Source organism: Protopterus annectens, chromosome 2.part0 (genome assembly GCF_019279795.1).
Source record: "Protopterus annectens isolate FY-2018-M chromosome 2.part0, PAN1.0, whole genome shotgun sequence".
Classification (NCBI taxonomy): domain Eukaryota; kingdom Metazoa; phylum Chordata; order Ceratodontiformes; family Protopteridae; genus Protopterus; species Protopterus annectens.
The window spans coordinates 1,996,404,496-1,996,422,229 of NC_056728.1; positions in this window are offsets into that span (position 1 = coordinate 1,996,404,496).

Below are 17,734 nucleotides of genomic sequence, written 5' to 3' on the forward strand. Positions count from 1 at the left end.
TTTTTATGAGAATACATGTACAGCCTTACAATGAACTGTAGACAACAGGAAGACCATACTGATGAACATAGACAGCAAGCTTTGACAATGTTATGTAGTTTATTAAAAAGTGGATGCTGTATGGACTGAAGCAATTAAATTGTTGCTGTTATTGTTCCATACGCACATGTGACCAAAAATCACAGTATGAAAACTTGAAAGGACAGTAGAAGTCTGGCCAAATTATATATTTTTATTAAAATGACTCTCTGGTAATGTATTTTGAAAAGCAAATGTGTTGGTTAGTATAGTTGCTAGAATGTTAGAATACAAGCAACAATGTTTAACAGTGCTGCACTAAATATGGATCTGTGTGTTTGTGTGTGTGTGTGTGTGTGTGTGTGTGTGTGTGTGTGTGTGTGTGTGTGTGTGTCTGTGTGTGCATGCGTGTGTGTGTGCATGTATGTCTATTATATTATTATGTATTTGTAAATACATATAAATTATTTTGCAAACTGAAACAGATCATGAGTTGTTATGCAGTATTTCAACAGTGCAGGTACCTAAAAACTGCAACATAAATTATAGAGGATATGCAGCCTGGAAATAAGCTCTTGAATTTAATAGTCAGAAGTGAGACACTTATTGTTGCTGTTTATTATTATTTTGAAGGTCCTAAATTAAAATAATCATGTGGTTGCATCATTTGTGTCATGGATACTCAACAGGTGGCCTACTGAATGATTTATTGAATGACATTATTTTTAAGACAGCTTTTTTGGAAAGCAAGCATTGCAATGTATACTTCCACAAAGTAGAAAATTGTTAGTTCCTTAATGCAGTGGGCACCTGATTGTTAAGTGATATTCAGGGAAGAAAACATCAACTCCTTCAGTCTAAAATATCACCCTATAGTAAGCTTTTAGAAAAGGATTAGTGAATTCCTAAAGAAATACATTCTTGTTTTGGAATCTCACAGGGTAGGTAAGTTAAGCTGCAGATATTCTTATTCTTTATTGCTAATCTACCATTAGAGTTGATCTGTGTAGGACAGTGGATTATATAGAAACAGCTTGCCTCAGATGCTTTCATATATGGGATAACACTTTTGGCAGTCACTAACTTCATGATGCATGCAAGGCCATGTTATTCCTTATAAGCCTGCTGTTAAATAGTTTTGGTCTAGGAATAATTATATTTAGACAAAAGTTACACATAATGCTGTTATAAGACTACTGAAATAATAATAATGATAAGCTATCCCCATGCATGCTCTGCTTGCGTGTATCATATTTAAAAATTATACTGAATGTAGAATTCAGTGAGAAAATGAGTAATATTATTATAATGAAGGTGGTGGTGAATTCAAATGATGGGAAAAATATGGCAAAGTGCTTCAGCAACATACAAAACTTTGTCTTGACGAGTTGTGATTGGCAGTGAAGCTGTATTTCTTAAAATCCTGGTGAATAGAAAGAAGGACCACAAAATAAGGTTAAGAGTAGTAGAAGTTTAACACAAATGTCCTTGTGCAAGGCCATTCTTCCCAGTAGCCACAAAGTTGCACATCATCCCCATTGTGTCACAGAAGACTCACACTGTGCCTAACATTTCATTCCCTTCTGACACATAAATAGCAGACTGTTACTATGTAAACCGAGAGGCCATGTATGAGTCAGTACAGATTTGTTGCCTCAAAATATGATTGGCTCAGGGGATGCATGGAATACATACTGCTTTCAATACCAAGGCATGTATAACAATGAGACTGCTGGCTGTGGGGACCTTCCAGTGACTAACCGAGGACACAGAGGGTGTATCTCAGACATTTGCCTCATGGATGCTGGACCAGTTTCCTGATACCATGCTACAGCATGAGGAGGAGCATATGTTTTTCACATGTACCACACAAGACATAAACAACACCATGTGGGTGTTCTGTGATATAGTCCATTTCCCTGAGGTACTAGGAGTCATCCACTGCACCCACATTGCTATCAATGCTTTACCCAGGACACAGGGTTATCAACTGTAAGAGACTAAAGTTCATCAACTAAAGTTCAGCAGCCATACTACATGGTCTGCAATGTACAAGGTATAATATATGATGTGTCATCTTGCCACTTAAGTAATGTCTATAATTGTCTCATCTGGTACACTTCTGACTTTATTTGTGTGGGTGGTTTCCCCAAGGGACATGTTATTTTTGATGCTAGTTAAAAAACCAACAAGCAAAGGCATATGCCTATGACACAAACCTGTTACGGAACTGAAACATTATTAAATTGTAGTTACGTTGATGAAGGCCTGCTTATATGTTTAGAAGTCATTGCTGGCAATCTGCAGTAAAATAAAGAAACAAATTGCAGAATATTGATGGAGTGTGCAGTGTTTCACAACATGTTGGTATACAAGAAATACAACAGGGGATTGATATCAGGAAGATGTGCCAAAGTTATCCATGAAGGATTTGCATAGTGAGGAGATTATGGGTGATCTGGCTGCTGAGGATGGCCATGCAAGGCAGAGGTAAGTGCAGTATTCCATGGTGCTGGCTAAGAGACAACATCTCATTCACTACTATAGACCACATTAGAAATATCTCATACCAAAGATTAACAATGATTTTTGCAAAACTTACATCAGGCTATGCTGTTGCATGCATAGATGGGCCACATTTTTTATCAAGTGCCAGCCAAGTAATAGAGTACTGAGAGTAGAGTATATTTGTAATCATATGCAGAGGTGCAAAAGGCTAAGCTGATGGAGGAGGTGGTACTGATGTGGATGAGTGTGCTCTCATGGCCTGGTTAGTGTGCTGAGCTGGTAGGACTGTTAAGAGAAAGTGTAGTGTTTCCAAGTTGGGGTATCTGGGCAGAGGTGGTTAGCACAAATAAGTGTGTGTGTGTGTGTGTGTGTGTGTGTGTGTGTGTGTGTGTGTGCGTGTTGCATGTGTGTGTGTGTGTGCGTGTGTGTGATTGTGTGTGTGTGTGTGTGTGTGTGTGTGTGTGTGTGTGTGTGTGTGTGTGTGTGTGTGTGTTTAAAACACATCTCCTGTAATAGACACAGCAGTATGAATTTGTGAAAGTCAAAGTAAACTTTATTGTCATTCAGAATCACACAAGTGCAAAAACTGAATGAAATTCCATATCTCTGGACTCAGATATCACATAGACTTATTACGATAAGACATAATACATAAATAACTACTTACTCCATACCATAATATTCTAGCTAGATAATCCTAATATTGCACATACATTAAACTCACTTTAACATTTACTATACTGTGATCTCTTTGTTTGCTTGAGTATTGCACAGTCAGTACTGAGGTAAGACATTACATTAAAGACTTACATTGAGTATTGCCCAGAATGAGACATTCATGAGTATTGCACTGATGACTGAGTTACAGACTAGCATTAGATATTGCACTATAATGAGACATTTCTCTGGCCTTACTACTGTCCCTAATGACCAGTGAATTGGCTCGACTTACTGAGTATTGCACTAATATTGGATTGAGACAGTCAAGTTATTGCACAATTTGAGATGGTCTTCTACACTGAAGTAATGGCCACGATGGACAGCATGAAGCATGATTGTTGCAAGAGTTCAACAGTATGATGTCCTGCGGAAATAAGCTGTTTCTGAATCTTGTAGTTCTGCATCTTATGGAAGCACTTGCCAGATGATAAGTACCAAATAGTCTGTGAGCAGGGTGAGTGCAGCCCTTAATTATTCCTTAGGCCCTGCTTAGACATCTGGACAAGTGCAGGTCTTGGATAGCTGGCAGTGGGATCTTGATGATCCTCTCAAATGCCTTCACCACTCTCTGGAGATCATTGTGCTCAGGGATAGAGCACCTTTTGTACCATACTGAGAGGTTGTCAGGATGCTTTGTACTGTATCCCTATAGAAGGTTGTAAGAACTGCTGGATGGCATGTTTACTCCTCAACCTTCTCAAAAAGTGCAGCCTCTGATGTGCCTACTTGACAATGGCATTTGTATTGGTTGACAAGGACAAGTCCTCATCAATATGCACCCCCAGAAACTTTGTGCTTCCCACTCTCTCCACTGTTTCTCTACTGAGGGTAATTTGTAGGACAGGTCCAATGCACCCTCACAAAGTACGATCACTGACTGTGTTTGTAGTCATCCATGGGGGTGGCCTCTCCGAGGATCATCACTGGTACAGTCATGGTGTAGTGAACAATGTGCTTCATGAGCATAAATTGTGGAACATGTCATGGGTAAGGTCAGCACATGCACTCTGTCCAGATCTGCATCCATACTTTTACACAGAGCTTTCAACACTGATAGTATACATGAAGACGGGAGCACTAGACTATCTCTTGACTCTTCCAAGGTAGAAGTAGTGGGGTATCATCCAAAAGAATGGTAATTACAGTAGTGTGTGGCTGTATACAGGAACCTCAGGGATACATACTTCCCACAGTGCCTACCAAAAATGCTGCATAAATTGGCAAGGCCCTCTGTGAGGTTTGTCTCACATATCAAGTACAATACTAGTCAACTCTGCAATGTGTTTGGTGGCATTAGCCTGTTGCTGTATGACAGTCATGCCTATCATGTCTGTGGTGGCTATGCAGACACTCAGATCAGTTGGACGAAGAAACATGACACTGATGATCACTGCTATGCTAGCCCCTACTTACCTCTCCATGCTTATTGGGACTACCAACACCTAATGACGTTTGGAACACAGATGAAATGGGTGCACCCTGGGCTGATGCCCTGCTGAATGTCAGTCCTACTGTTCCATCCTGGGTCGAAAGGGTGGGCTGCACAAACAATGAAGCAATGCCTGTAGGAGGAGGGGGCAATATACCTGCCACATTACTCATACTTGACATTGCCATCGTGGTCAAGGACTATGCAAGGCTTTGGAATTCATTATTATCTGGCATAGGTATTTCCCAACATCAAGCATGCCATCATCCACAGAGAAGGACCCTGAAACCAAAGCACATGTGAAAGCAGAGAAACACACCCTATGAATCAATGTTACTTTGTGTCACTCTGAGATCCCAGAGAATCTACAGATTCCACCTGCAGCATCAGCCATTGACACTCACCATACCTTTCAACCTCTTAGCACAAGAAATCTGGACACAGTCCAACAAAATGGGAGAGCAAAGGGCCAAAAATAGGCACAGATTTTAAATATTGCTCTTATAAACTTAGAAATTTGCTAGAGTAACAGTGTTTGTTTTGACATATATTTTCTGAAGGATTTGAAGTCTGAAACTCAAATGTATATCATTATTTAGTGACGTAATTCCTCATATCATCCCAGTGATTTGCCAGAAAACCACAAATTGTATGAGGAACAGTCCAAAAATATGAGCCAAAAATCTGGATATTCTGTAGAAATCTGTACAGTTGAGAGGTATGACACTCACAGTGCTCAATGAAGTTCTGCACCATTGTCAAATCTTCCACCTCCTATGATGGAGCTTTCATGCCCCTTAGATTGAGAGGCTAGGGACTCCTCTTTCTCAGGTAGTTCTAACTGTTTCTGTAGTTTGCACTGACTGCCCTTAGTTTTTTGCAAGGCGGGTTGCCTATTTATGGGCTTGATAGATCATGCCAATGTCCCTACTGCATACTTGCAGTTTTAGAAGTCTATCAACACCAGTAGCTTTGGCCTGTGCAACAAGATCCCACCAGATACACTGGCAAAAAAAATGGTTATTCTTATCTGTACGAAGGATCCTCTGAATGTGCTCATGGAGGGCTTGCAGCATGATATTATTCACTGTCTGGAAAATGTCTTCATTTTCTTCCTTTCATTTTCAGCTGCTGTTACCTATAAATATGAGGTTTGATATGTGGTAAGCTGTTTACCTATTATATCCATCACATGCACAACACAATGCACCGCCACAAGGTCTGCAGTTACCATGAACTATGCTACACCTAACTCACAAAAAGACATTATCCACATGTAAGGTGACAGCCATATGGCAAAAGTCTTTAGCCAGTCACTGATGTATGGGTAACACAAACCAAACCCTGTATCTGTGAAACATAACATTGCATTCAGACCTAATATGTGTACCATGACATTTGCTCTGTATTTCACAGACACACAACATTATACACATAGTCTCTGCCACTGTTGTGGATAGCTACATCTTTCTTTCCTCTATATCAACCCTTAGCCTTGTACTGCTATATTTCCTAGTGAAATACCTATCAGCTATGCTTCCCATGACACCTACTGTCAATCAAAAAACAGGAATTTTCTCTGAATGTCCATAGCCTTTTGGTATGAGCTCCCAGGTTGTTGTATGTGCAAACCACAATGTTAGTCTGACGCCTCTGAGATATACAAGTATCCTGTTTTTTTGGATTATTTATACTGATTATTGTTTCTAGCAATTTATGTATAGCACTTTTTATTGCCTGCTGCGTGGTTTTTAGTGTATTTTATTGCTATTAACTAATCTGCACTGGTAACTGATTTGTTTGCAGTTAAAACCATTCTATAGAGTCTCTTTGCTCCTTTATCTGTTTAAAAACTTTAATTTTGTGGCTTTCTGTAGTGTTTACTGTCTGTAGGCTAATAGCTTTAGTATTGTCCTAGTTCAGATTTGCTGGCTCTGGCCTGTTTGTTTCTACAGTGATTGTTCAAAGCACATGAACAGGCCATCTTGAATTAGCAGAAGCCTTTCTTTACCTTGGCTATATTGTGTTAATTGGCTGCTGGCTAGTAGGGGCTGGTTCTTTTGTGCATTTTTTTAAAAAAAAGTTGTCTAAGGTTGTATCTTCTGGTATTTAAGCCCTAACTTTGAGAGGATTTCTGTCTATACACACTGAGCAGAGTGGATGAGGGGCGTTGACTACAACTCTGCTCTGAGATATATAAGTATCCTGTTTTTTGGATTATTTATACTGATTATTGTTTCTAGCAATTTATATATAGCACTTTTTATTGCCCGCTGCATGTTTTTTAGTGTATTTTATTGCTATTAACTAATCTGCATGGGTAACTGATTTGTTTGCAGTTAAAAGCATTCTGAAGAGTCTCTTTGCTCCTTTATCTGTTTAAAAACTTTCATTTTGTGGCTTTCTGTAGTGTTTACTGTCTGTAGGCTAATAGCTTTAGTATTGGTCCCCACCCTCCTTCCCTGTTTGTGTCTTGTTGTTATACTTGGTGGCTTTGCAGTTGCCCACCCCTACTGTAAATCTGATCTGGGACACTCCTCCCAGTCTAGCTCATTCTACTTAATACAGAGAGAACATCTGAGAAGGCTTTCTGTTTCTCCTTTTTCCCTTTCAAAAAAAAAAATTGCCTGAATCTCCTTGTGTTCTGACTGTTCTTCTCAGACATTTTGGAAATATAGAGTATATTTTAGAGGATTTATTATAACTGTAATTGCCTTAATATTGCTACAACTTAAGTGCTCTGTATATGTAGACTACCTACTTATTCTGCTGTATTACTGCCTCTTAAATCATTTTTCAGTTGTGCACTTGCCTTGCTTCATTTAAAAAGTTTTAAATTGCTAATTTTGTAGAGTTTTAATTGCATTTACTGTTTAGGACTACACACAAGTGTTTTAGCCTTTTCTGTGTTTATTTACTGTATTATTGCATTGTTTAGCCTGTTTCTACAAAAAAAAAAATACTATCTTGTTTGCTCGTTTCCCACCTTTCCTAGCCAGTCCATATCCCAGACGTTGCTTGTCTCAGGACTTTATTTTCTGTGTTCAGAGCTATTCAGACCTTGCTGTGGTAGAGGGAAGTCCTACTGCTTACCAGTGGGAGTGGTGAGCATTGTACTGCCTAACGATAGAGGGGTGGTTTCCAGCTCTGAAATTGTAATTTTATTAGCCTTTTTGGGCTGATTTCTATCTCTTTCAACTTTCTGGCTTAAAAATGCATGTGTTTGCACATTTTTTGCATCGTGCAATACTGCGAGGCTACAGTTAAACTATTCCAGGTGCCAGAAAGTCTGCTCTTCAAATTTTCCCTTAGAACTAGCTGATTTCTCAGTAGTAGCACTAAAATCTGAACCCCTGTGACTAGTACTTGTTCTAGAACCTGCTGGAAAGCACTAGGAAGCCTGAAACTGATACAAGCACTCAACTTTCCTTGTCGATAAGGAGAAATTAATCATAGGCTCTAAACAGCCTATAACTGCAAAGTACCTTGCAAAGGTAAGGGAAACAGCTCTTAAACTTTACAAAAAAAGCACCTAAACAGGCATGTTCAAGGGTCAGCTTCTGGTGATTTCTCCTGTCCACCTGGTGAATCTGGGCATACTGGGGCAATACGGCAACTGTCTCATGTACACAGACAATCCTCTCCTCCTCCCACCCAAGACTACAACCTGCGAGAGATGCACTTACATAGGCAAACTGGAAGCAAAGCTGTCTCCAGTCAAGATTGTGCTAGAAGGTAAACAGGAGAAGGTTAACACCTGCACTACACCTCAAGCAACTCATAGTCCTTCAAAACCCACACCATCAACACCCACAGATAGCAACACTAAACCCACATATGCAGAGGCCCTTAACATTAACCTGCCCAAGCAACAAGGACCTCCGAAGATGAAGCGCAAACACCAGTCACAACCAAAGTGACACATAGCTCACAACACCAGTGTGCCACCCAACAACAGCCCCTAAGGTAAGACAATGTACCCAACACTTTAGTCATAGTTGACTCTATAGTCAGGCACACTGATGTCCCACTCACCAGGCTGAACAAGGAGAAAATTGCAGTCAGCTGCCTGTTGGGTACCAGGATCTGCCACATAACGCATGCACTCAAGTCTCTCCACAACAAGTACAAATACGACTCTGTCATTGTCCATACTGGAGTGAATGACTTGAGGCGTACCTCCCTGGACTGCATGAAAAGAGACATGGTAGAGCTCTTGGATCATGTAGCCCAGGCAGGTATGATCCTAGCCTTGAGTAGCATCCTGCCCTCAGCCAGAATGATACCACAGTATAAGGACAAAATGATTGACTTCAACAATTGGCTAAGCTTCTGGTGTCATTCAAAGGGAATCCAGTATCTGTCTGCCTGGGAAGACATGATCAACAAACCATGATGCTTTGCCAGAGATGGTCTGCACGTGTCACCCCTGGGGTTCAGGTTACTGGCTAAAGCTCTTGCCACCCCTATAGTGCCTTTTTTAGGCAAGGTTCAAAGGATAAAACTACCACCGTAACAGATACAAGCATGCAAAATCTGAAGGTAATGCTATTCAATGCTAGAAATCCAAACCTCAAAATGCACTCTCTCTCGAGGCACTCCTAAAAATGGAGAACATCGATATCTGTGTAGTAACTGAGACCTGGTTCAAGGCCCCAGAGAGCACCCCTGCAATACCAGGCTACAACTCTTACCACACTTTTCGGCCACAAAACCAAGACCGAAGCACTAAAGGTGGAGGAGTGTCCATATTCACCAAGGATATTCACACCTCCAGGCTAGTTGCCCAACACAATGCATATGAAATTCTCCAGGTGCAACTAACACTAGGTAAGATTGCAATCCAAATTGTAGCTTGCTACAGATCCCCCACCATGCCCCAAGATTCTCACTACACCATTCTAAACATACTTGAAAATATTAAGATACAACCAAACACCCTAATACTGGGTGATTTCAACTACCCTACATTAACTGGGAAAACTACTCAGGTACCATCTCCTTTTCCCAACAGTTCTTGGAATTCATAAATTCCAACGCCCTGGAGCAACTAATCCATTGTCCCACCAGGGGCTCCAATATCCTAGACCTGGTCTTTACCAGCATGGGGGATAGATGCTCCACACCAGTGGTCACCCCCTCATTGGTCAGGTCTGACCATAAGCATATCACCCTTGACATCAACATCCCACCCCCACCCCCCAGTAAGGAAGCCTCCTTAAAAAACTTCTCCAAAGCCAACTTCATGCTACTGAAGTCAGAAGTGACAAACTTCACAACACCCATGCAGACGGGATCTGAAAGTTCGACTGCAGAATCCTATACTAAGGCACTGTATGAACACATCCACTTGTGCATGAATTGTGCCATTCCAAATAGAACCAAGATGCTCTTCTCCAAAAAAAAGGAAGCCAATCCGGTGGTCCCCTGCTATAAACAAACTATACAACAGAAGGAAGAAACTGTTGCAGAAAAGAGGACAATCCCAGGATGCAAAAAACTCCCTCACCAGTCTCAGTAAGAAGCTGAGATCCCTCACAAAATCCTCAAAAGCTAGTTACGAAAATAAAATTGCCAAAGATTCCAAAGACAACCACAAGGCATTCTATAGTTATGTCAAGAATCTAAATGGCAATGCTCAGATCTGCTCTGAGTTACAACAGAATGGCATTAAATATACTGATCCCAAGGATATTGCCACTATCCTGGCAGATTGATTTAGTGCCAACTTCAACCCCTCTCACCCCCTAAAGGGCCCATCTCAATACCAAAATATTGCCAAATTCCAGCAATCACGGCCACACAGGTAGAAACCGCACTCTCCAAAGCTAAGAATACAGCATCCATGTCACCAGATGACATCCCAGGCTGTGTACTACATGAACTACAAAAATGAACTGGCACCTCACCTAAGTGTCATGTTTAATCATAGCCTTGCCTCAGGCTTTGTGCCCACTGAGTGGCGCACAGCTACAGTTATCCCACTCCACAAGGGGGGATCCGCCTTGGATCCTGGGAACTACCGTCCCATCAGTCTGACAAACCTGATCTGCATGGGCATGGAACGCATTATCATGGAACTTATAAACAAAGACATTGGCAACCTTCAAACACTGGACTCCACCCAGTTTGGGTTTGTGAAGGGTCAATCTTGTCTCCTGAATCTGACTGACTTCTTCGAATCAGTCTCCAGAGCAGTGGATGAGGGTAAGGTGGTCCACACATCCTATCTGGACCTCGTCAAGGCCTTTGACACCATCCCCCACTCTGGAATCATAGATAAACTTACTAAGCTGGGCATTAATCCCTACGTCACTCGATGGGTTGCCAACTGGCTTGCTGACAGAACCCAGACTGTAAAAGTAACCAACTCCAAATCCAGCTCCAGACAAGTGACAAGTGGAGTACCTCAGGGTTCAGTCCTGGGATCACTCTTGTTTGGCATCTACTTCTCTGAAGTACAGGCCAACACTAAGGGGCTCTGGCTAACAAAGTTCGCAGATGACTGCAAACTGAGAGCCATTATTGAATCCCCAAATGATGTGGATAATCTACAAAATGGCCTTACAGAAACAGATGCCTGGTGCCAGAGCCATGGGCTCAAGCTTAATGCCAAGAAATGTATAGTTATCCCCTTTGGAAAAAAACATGTACCCATGAATTACCACATAGGTGGCAGTACACTAAACATCGAAAGTGTGATGAAAGACTTAGGGACACAGGTGGACAGTGGTATCACTTTCGATAACCACATCACCACAACAGTCAGGAAATCCTTCTATGTGGCACACCTCATCACTAAGGGCTTTTCATCCAGAAAACTGGAGGTCATTGTCCCATTGTACTCATCCCTCATTAGACCCATTATAGAGTATAATGCCCCGCTTGGTATGTACCTCACAAAACATCTTCAACAGCTGAAAAGGCCACAGAAATACCTCACTAAAAGAATCACAGGCCTACAGCAGATGCCATACGCTGACCATCTAAAAAACTCCAGCTATACTCTGTGGCATATCGTCTACTCAGAGGTGATCTCTGCTTAACATACAATGCCATGTCAAACCCTGAGCTGTTGGACATGCTCCACTTAAAGAAATCCCAATCCCTCAAAGCCACATGCTCCAGGGATCTAAACCTTCTCATCACAATGAACAAAACATGCTGGAGGGATAGGTTCCTGACCCAGAGACTCCCCATACTTTGGAACAGACTGCCCATACATGTCAAGCAGAGCACCTCATTGGCCCCCTTCAAAAGGAACCTTGATGATTGGATGAGAGATAGGAAATTCACCCCGGGGATCATGTCAGTCGCCCTGCTAGACAGGGGTCCAGAGAGGTAAATATTGTGGGAAGAAATATCCAGGGAATTGTTATGGCTTGGCTTGTACAGGCCATAGAGCCGATAGCTTAGTACCAGCCTATGAACCTATGAACCTAATACAAGTCATCTGTGAGAATGCCGGTGCCAAACCCCTTGATGGTTACCATTTAGAGTGGAGCACTTATGTGTCTGTATTGCTTCCCCTTCCCTCCCAGAACAACATGTTTCAGGTGTACCACATATCACATTCCATATAATCAGCATAGATTAACACATTAAGAAAAGGGATCATCCTGCCAACAATAAGCAATACCAGAAATGCACAGTAGACATATAAATAACTACCCCCATACAAGCAAAAAAAGGTGAGCATTGGTATAAGGAAATCCATGTCTCTTCCCCCCACCAGTGTGTAACACCATAACCACAAGAAAACATTCTGAAATGCATGGTCACTCTAACTTAAAAATAAAACAAAATGGATGCACATATTAAAAAGGCACTTACCCAATCCTACCACAACTGGTGATACACCTTGTGAGAAATAACCCCCCCCCCCAAAACAAACAGCAGTCAGAGGAAATGTCTTAAACAAGGTTGACCGTGGTACCACTCAAATATGCCATACCCACAGTATACTAGCTTTATACCTACTCTGTTTTGAACAACTGGTTGGCATATATAGCCATATGCTGACAGTCACCCATAGTTAAAACCATGGGTATTATTTTCATTGTTATGTCATGCTGGCATACACGGCATGCGGTCCTGAGACTTCTGAAAAGATGGCCATGTCTGCCATGCCTTTCCTTGTCCTTTTACTATAACGCATAGCAATAGTAGCATCTCCTCACACCTTCCATTGCTCCTGCTGACCCCAAATACACTACCTGCATTGCATTCCCTGACACATCACGTGCATTTGTAATATCCATGTCCTCCTTCCAGATAGAACCATTTCCTGCACATGTACTTAACCCTGTAGTCTACACAGCTAGACATATCCTCCAAATTCCCACTGAATTACTGACAAATGTTTATTTCTTGCAGCTATTATGTCTGAAAGTCATACACAGACTTGATAATAATATTTTTCTCTGTTGTGTGTGTCTCTCTTTCTCAGTATCTTTCCTTTATATATTTATTTGATGTTTGCTGTTTTATTTCTGCTCATTTATATTACAGTTTTATGCTGTTACAACCACAGCTGTGTCTGAGGTGTGGTAGTGGTAACTACACTATTGAACTGCCCTGGAATTTTCTGTTGGCTCTCCATCTCCCCCCAGTTCCATTGTGGCTTCTAGCAATCTTCCACCCAGAGGGGTGATACTATACCCTCTAAGGGTAGTGCTGATAGCTCCAAGTGTGTTACGCAGCAGGTGTTGGAGGAGCTGATGATGGCAGTGATGGTTAACTGTCTTGACATCAGTTTTGGCTACCGAGAGAACTTTTGTGTGTGACTGGCAAAGTCACACAACTGCTTGACCATGCCAGGTATGTCATGCAAGGCAGGTCTCAATGGAGAGAGCAGACATGGAGAGACTCTTTCTGTGTGCCCTGGGCAGCACAAAAGGGAGTCATCACCTCACACTTTCCTACCATCATGGTGCATTCATTTTGTGTGTTTCAGTTCTCTCCTCGGTAGTCCAATCCTCCCCATCACCAACTGTCCTTGCTCCTTCTGTGTGTGTCTCTCCATTATGTTTCCCACATCTTATGTCAGCACTTCCATTGTCGCTTTTTGTATTCTGTATTTGTCAGTCCCTGCTACTTTCCTAATACTCTATTTCATGCCTATATCTTTCCCATTACTCATCTTAAAAATCATATCTGTCCCATAAATATATACATGTGGGTATACTGAAATTAAAAAAAAAAACCTCCCTGATGTTGATCTCTGTTTTGTCAACTCACCTTGGTAAACAAAACAGATGATTGACAAGTGTGCAAAGCTGAAAATCTCTGAGACAGGGGAATATGCCCTTTCCCTTGGGATTGTGTAATATAGGGGTTTGCATATGCAGTTAGAGGATGGGGGAAGAAAGGGGGGCTTAGATTTATGGTGGTCTTGGAAGTCATTACATATAGGAATGATGGAATGCTTTATGACTGTTAGGTGCAGGACACTGTGAAATGGCAGCCTGAACATAAAGGGCATTCATCAGTAAAGTTGTGGCTGGTGTAGATATAAAGGGAAAAATACAAATGAATATAGTGAAATAAAATAAGGCAGGCAGAGCAGAAAGGAGTCAAAGAATGCAAGTGCGATCATGATTACTAATTCATTAATGTTTTCTTGCATTGTTAGGCAATATTATGCACTGATATGTAAGTCCCTTTTCAGCCTTATATCATAGATGAAACGTTCAAGGCTGTCTTTGTTGGATGTTTAGTAGGCTGGATGTGGGGTATTCAGGTTGGGAGGCTATCATTAATGATGGCTATGTCTCAGATGGTGGTGACATCGATGAAGAAGCAATGGGTTGGAATTGTAGCATAAGCAGAGTACCTGTTTAAGGAAGCCGAGGGTTCATCCAGCTCAAGTTCATCAGGCCTCAAGGTGATGCAGGCTGCTACACCAGAGGACAAAAGAAGCAGAAAGAGATGGATCAGCAGGTGAAGGCAAGTAGAGGGAAATGGGCCACACAGAAGGCAGCACCAGTGGTGGCTGGAGTACAACATATGGATTACTGGATGCTAACATGTAATGATGGTAATGTACAAGCCGTGCTGTTAGAAAATGATGGTGGGGGTATGGGCAGGTGATCTGCTGTATGGTATGGAAGAGCAGGATCCTAATGGGTTGGGTGATCTTTTGAGGTTTCAGGAGCATGCTCAGGAGGTCAGGAGCCAAGCAGGGGTATCTGCGGCCACAAGAGGTAAAGGTGAACTATAACCTGTGTTAGGTGATGTGAGGTACCAAGAGGTTTCAACACAGTCTTTAAATAATGGGTTAGGTTCTTGGACCAGGAACTGGCTTGCCACACAGTGGGCAGTTTGGGCATTTTCATAACTCCTCACATTACAACAGTGTTTAAAGAGAAGATTTGAAGAGGGAAGTTTTCACTGTGTTTGACCTGATCGACATTGATGGAGTGAGTACAAAGGTTAGGAGAGACGGACATGCCAGGGATGAAAGATTTGCTGACAGCATTAGTGGCATTAGGTAAGAAAAGACAGAGTAAGTTCAGGTCACATACATGTGACAGTTGGACATTGGGTTTTATTTATTACATGGCAGTCATAGTACAGAAGTATTATTCCCAAGCTTTGCCATTGTTGGCCTATTTTTTGATGATTAGAGAGGCACAGCATTTGTGGCCAGGTAATGTGTGGTTGTGGTATGGCCTGTGTTTTCAGAAGGGGAAAGCTGTTGATAAGACCTTGTGGTGGCATGTCAGGTATGCTGACATTTCATTGGCAAGTGTGTAAGAACACTGCAGTCAGTCATCCCAGCTTTGGGAGAGATGGAGGAGATGAGACATGGACTTGCTGGGCCTTAATTGAGCAAAGTATGGTCTGCCAGCATGTCACTTTTGCAATAGTGGTCCAGTGCGTGGTGGAACCCACGCTGCTCAAAAATGTTGGCATAAGGAAGGTGGAGTGGGTTATCCCACCAGTTCAGCACAGGATTTAGGTGTACAAGTAGGTATGGTGTAGCAGAAATTTAGGGGTAGAGGGAATTTTTGAGGCCAAAGGGGTTCAGATCCCTTCCAATGGCCTGTTCGTAAAATAATGTTTGCACACCCATATTAGGGTGGCTGTGCTGATCAAGTTGTTGGCAGATTGTCTGAATTCTGACATGGCAATGGAAGTTATACATGGCTTTCAGCTGGCTTTTCCATTAAATCTGCACTTGGAGGAACCACTAAAGTGTGTAAGAATTTACCATCCATTGAGGGGAAAATTAATATATTGCAGGCACTGACTGATAAGAAAGTTGGGTCTGGAAGGATTTTAGGTCCATTTGAAGAACCTCATTTTGAGCAGTACAGAGTGTTTCTGCTGGCCTTATTACCCAAGAAGAATTTTGGATGATTCATCATATCATTTCCAAGAGAGGATTCTCTTAACAATTACATTGAGAATTTAAGTACACATGTGCAATACTTAGCACCAAATTGTGCCATTAGTCTTATTAAGGAGTTTAAAGACCCTTGGCTTGTGAAACTTAATACTGCAGCCTTCCATTTGTTGCTTCTCAAGCCCACTGATTGCCTAATGTTTGGCATGGTTTTGAATGCCAAGTTTTATTTCAATAAGGCTATGCCAATGGGTTGTGTGGTGGCTTGTGCCAAGTTTGAGAAATTCAGTTATTTGTTGCAATGGATATGGCAACAGTCTGTGAGGAAACAGAATGCAGTCCATTACTTGGATGATTTTCTGTTAATTGGTGAAGATAAGGAAGGTACTTGGAGTGATTTGGAGGCTTTTATTTCTATTTGTGAAGAATTAGCTGTTCCTTTAGCAGCTGACAAGCAGGAGGGTCCTAGTAAAGCTTTGAGATCTTTGAGTTTGACATTAGATACTCAATGTGGTATATTCTGGCTGTCACAAGACCAGTTGGTAAAGTTGCAGGAGAAGATTGGATGGATGCAACTGAAGGATAAGGTCAGGATTAAGGAAATGATGGAGTTGTTGGACTTATTGAATTTTGCATGCATGGCTATCAGTTCAGGTAGGATATTTTATAGTTCAATCAGCTAGTTATTAAAAGGAGATAAGAACAAGTATTATTGGGGTAGAGTCATGAAATTGGTTAAGAAAGATTTGAGGTTGTGGGCATTGTTTCTTGACCCTTTTAATGAGGTGACATTTTGGCAGAGAGAGTGGGTCTCAGAGGATTTAAAGTTATATACTGATGCAGCAGGGGTGCACAGAATGGGAGCTTTCTTTAGTGCCAAATGGTTTCCAGCCAGTTGGATTGACTTATGGGCAGATGAATGGAGGAAAGACATAGTCTTTCTGGAGATTATGTCAATTTGGTTGGCAGCAGTGGTATGGAAGATTACTTTGGTAAATTGAGAGTCATGTTTAATTCGGACAACAAGGTTGTTGTAGAGGTGTTCGTTAGGAAAACAGCTAAATCCCTGTTGGGACTGCCGATTTTATGGAAGTTTGTTTTGCAGTCTGTTAATTTCACTTTTCAGTAAGACATGTGCCAGGCTGGCTTAATCAGGTAGCTGACAGCCTTTCTTGGTTCCAGTTCTCCAGGTTTCAGGTGCTTGTGCCAACAGTCTGAGGGAGGCCAGTAGTCATTCTGGACAAAGTGTGGAACATTGAAAATCCACAGCAGATGGTTAATACATCATGGGCCAAGTCTACATGGAAAGAATATCACTCTGCTTTAGCTGCTTTTTCAGCATTTGTTAGTGAAATGCCATTGGAGGATAGGATCTGGTCATTGGATTTAGTCATACATTACACAGTGTATAAGCATTCAGCAGGGGAGGTGGTTATAGGTTCATAGGTTCATAGGCTGGTACTAGGCTATTGGCCCTAGGGCCTATACAAGCCTAGCCATAACAATTCCCTGGATATTTCTTCCCACAATATTTACTTCCCTGGACCCCTGTCTAGCAGGGCGACTGACATGATCAAAGGGGTGAATTTCCTATCTCCCATCCAATCATCAAGGTTCTTTTTGAAGAGGCTTGACATGTATGGGCAGTCTATTCCAGAGTATGGGGAGTCTCTGGGTCAGGAACCTATCCCTCTAGCATGTTTTGTTTA